Source organism: Limulus polyphemus, unplaced genomic scaffold (assembly GCF_000517525.1).
Source record: "Limulus polyphemus unplaced genomic scaffold, Limulus_polyphemus-2.1.2 Scaffold2, whole genome shotgun sequence".
NCBI lineage: Eukaryota > Metazoa > Arthropoda > Merostomata > Xiphosura > Limulidae > Limulus > Limulus polyphemus.
In genome coordinates, this window is record NW_013665612.1 from 1,489,531 (window position 1) to 1,493,720 (window position 4,190).

The following is a 4,190-nucleotide window of genomic DNA, read 5'->3' on the forward strand; positions in this document are numbered from 1 at the left end:
ATGTACTTCCGCACGGGTCCCCGAAAATGTTCTGTTTCAAGGGTAAATAAAACCAAAATTAATAGTAACAAATATTTTTATTTCTTCCTTTAGAAGTTCATATGTCATACCGTGTTGTAGCCTATACAATGCTTAATTCTTTTCGTGATTTTCGATATGAAAAACATTTTAGTTACGTCACGAAAGTATAAATTGCAATGTCATGCGTCCTCTATGTGACGTCATTTTAGTGTCTACTGACTGACTGACTGATAGACAATACATTACTGTATAGTGGTGCGAGTGTTTAAAGCGGATGATCCGTTCAGGCGGCCTTCGACCCCATTTCGGAGAAATAAGTGTATTATACGAAAGGAATATCTGTCCCTTTTTATCAGATGTTAAATTTTCTTGATTGCAGACTCTGTCTAAAGGCAGTCCAATACTCTCCCTCCTCCCCAAGTAGCAAAATTGCTCCATCTAACGAAATTTCTTTAGCAAAATGCGATTACAAAGCGCTACATTTTGAGTTTTGTATTGATTGAAATATTTCTTATTCTTAAAACCATCTGCTGGTACCTTTCCTAATAAAACAGCTATTATATAATGCTATATACGTAAGCTATTACTTATTTATAGTCGCTTTTATTCTTACAAAGATAATTCTAGTCTCCTGTTTGTGGCTGCTATAATACAAAACTGTAATAACAAAGCATGCAAACTTATCTTCATTAGAAAGTGAAAATTATGAAGATATATAATTTATCTAGAATAAAGATATGTGAACATTTAAATGTTAATTGAACAGAAAAAGTCACATTATCAAGGTCTTTAGGCATACAGTTCGTCTTTATGTTTTTATTATATAACAAAATATTATAAATAATGAATATATATAGTCAGATGTTATAATACAGGCTGGATTATAAAAATTACTGAGTCATTTAAATGTTAGCTTAAATAAGAGAAAGACTCAAAGTTGTTAAGGATAAATCATATAGAATAACTTGATTGTGTCATAAGTCCAAGATAGAACCAAACACAAGAATGCCTTGTTTTTGTTATCGGCTTCTGTTGGTTAAACACCGTAAGTTATACAACTTAAGCTGAACTAGAGAAAATTGAAATAAAGTGTAAGTTGATTGAATAATACATAGAAATAAAGGGCCAAACAAACGCATTTCGTTTTAGCTGAATAACTGTTGAATTTTTTGCCACATTCTCAATTTAATGACTTATAAAAATTCAAATGGTACAAGTTCAGAAAACAATTTAAATATCTAATCCACTGAACAGTGACGACAATATACATAAGTGTTTGTTTTATACAGTAATGTCTATTTACTAACTGCTTTTGCACTATCCTCAGAAACATAATTACGTCTAATGCAAAAACATTAATGGGAACCCCATAATTATTTCACCCTATTGTTTTAAAGTAAAGCACTTAGAACATTTAGCAAATTAGATGGTTTTAGACTAAACACTAACGAACTTGTCATGAATGCATGATTGGAAGTGTGAATTCTATAAAAAAAAACCATCTGACTTTGTTAAATTAATTTAAAGCCTTGAAGCCTATGCCTTTTTCATCTTTTATTAATGCGTCACATGGTAGAAGATGAACTTCAATAGCTGAATATCTAATTACACATTACTAAACACTGAAGAATTTTAAATGACATTGTTTTTACAAATACGGCTCCGGATATCACAGATTAAAACTAAGATGTTTTATAATTAATATCGTTATCAGCTTTGCAGTGGATTTTTTTAGCAATTAAAACTGCAACGTTTCAGTCCATAGGATCAGGCCATCTCCAGGCCGTGTATGATTGACAACAATTACAAATTCAAAGGGTAACGGTAATTCTCGGTAGAATACCGGCTGAATTACAAAGGATAATGATTAGTCCCAGTAGAATACATGTTGAATTATAAAGGGTAACGATTATTCCCGGTAGAATATCTATTGAATTATAAAGGGTAACGGTTATTCCCAGTAGAATACCTGGTGAATTATAAGGATTCAATATAGGTGGCAATAATTATTTATAAAATAAAATTATAAAATGTGGTATGGAATTATATGGATAACAATTAGTAGGGATAGAGAGGAGTTCCGGAACATTTATAGAAATAATGTTTTAATTTTTTAATCATAAAATCTTCTACGATTTTTCTTTCTGTTTATATTAGTTTCACTTCGTATATTTTTAATGTCGTTTTTGGATGCGAAGTGTTTGGTTTCTTTTAAATGTTGTTAAATATAGTGTAGTCCTTAAAAGCGTTCCTTGATTCTTGTGTTAATTCCTCTTCCAGCTTTACCTAAATAAAAGCGTTCATTTGTGTCACACTTGATTTAATATTTTATTCCTTTGATGCCCTTTTGTTTGGAATAATTTGATCAGGTGTTTCTATGTTAGAATATGAAAACGCCTCACACATAAAAACTGTTTCCTGAACCATAGTATTTACCATAAGGAAGTCTGATTGAATTTCTAAACAAAGTTTCGAGACACTACATAAAAACAATAGACTTCATTAGAATTGCACTGTGTTTGGATATCAAAATGCCACTTTTTTATATTATCACTTTCAACTTACAGAAATAATAACTATTTTTATTATTTGTGTAATGTTCTAATAAAATCCTGTATTTTTCACAGTTATTAAAAGTAGGATTGGATTTACCATCAGCTTATAAGTAGAAACTCGAGGCTGTTCATCAATCAAGAAGCATTATTTTCATTCTAATTTCATAAGAACAAAAATGTGCTACTTACATATTATATGTTCAATTATGGTGAATTCACTTCTAAAGCATAAGATAATATCCATTATACATCTTTATTCAGAGTGTATGCTGGATGAGTCTCTTTTTTTCATATTAATTCAAAACGAAAATTAACCAAACATTATAAGCACCATATTATATTGCAAATTATTCTAACCTTTAGCCTTTGGAAGTAGAATATCCTGGGACTAGCTGTAAAAACAGTGTAGCTTATTGAATTACACCCTGCGCATGTTTCCAACGCAGCCGCACTGAAAACTGGGAGGAAGATAAGATACGGTTGGCGGTTCTTACAGATGCAACGCAGAAGCAGCTCAGCGACCAAGAACACTTTTCAGAAGAGAAATCTGTAAACTCTGTTAAGTCAGAATCATCTGAAACATACTGTAGCAGTTTCAGAAACAACCCATATATATATATACGAAAAATTAACAAACTAATAAACAATTAACGAGTAATTTTTTTTCCCTCAAGTTATTAGAATTAGGCTATAATCGAAGCAGCTTGTCACGCTGAAGGTAAGAATTTTCTGGAATTGATACTAAATTTTAAGGCACGTAAGTGACATAATTCAGCTTAAAATAATATGTGCATTATTTCGGTTTTAAAGGTTAGAATGAAAGCAATAGAAAATAAAACTACGTAGCTTTAAAAGCTTTGAGGAAAAGCAGTTTGCCACAAATGTTCAGCCAAAATGATGATAAGACTTTCTTGTAAATACTTAGTTTTAAAGTTCACGTAACAATTTTGTCAGTACATTAAAATTATAGATTGTGGAATTTTTTCATTATTAAACATAGTATACACCATGCCTTTCTTCTATGTATTAGTGTGGAATTTTGTTTCAGAGCACTAGTGATGTCGTTTAAGTAGCTAAATTTGAACAGAATATAAACAAAATTTTAGCCGTTTCTAGGTTTAAACTAATAGACTAGAAGGGAAGCACCTAGTCAACAGCACTTATAGCAGACTCTTGGATTATTCTAATCGATTACCTTGATCTGGCCGTCACTCTTATAACGCACCCACGGTCCCAAAATGAGGAGCGTGATTTTGCGGCAAAAGGACGCGAACCGTAGATTCTCTGATTTATAGATTGTTAAGCTAACCACAGGCCAGAATCACACAAAAAAATATTCATGTGGTGATGATATTTTTTGTATAATAACTATGAAGCGTTTTTGGTTAATATAGGCGAGTTTTGTGAGTTTCAAACACGTTTATATGTGAGATATTAAGCTTAGAATATTAAAAATGTTGACCTATGTTTGTTTAAGGCAGTGCCATAAGCACTTGATCATGATATATTTTATCTTATGATTTATTAGCCGCGGCATAGCGGCCAATAGAACAGCTCTGAGTTTTTTAATTTTTTTTATTATCAAATACAAACTTTTAGCTCATAGCTCCGTCA

At 31.4% G+C, this 4,190-nt stretch overlaps 1 protein-coding gene across 1 annotated transcript in view; it reads left to right on the forward strand.

The window, feature by feature from the left end:
- The first annotated feature begins 3,090 nt into the window (after positions 1-3,090).
- Positions 3,091-4,190, forward strand: part of LOC106466334 (sex peptide receptor-like) — a 44,089-nt gene continuing 42,989 nt past the window's right edge. The window contains exon 1 of the mRNA XM_013926648.2: positions 3,091-3,294. The gene's annotated coding sequence lies outside the window, so the exon portion shown is untranslated. The remainder of the gene's footprint in view (positions 3,295-4,190) is intronic.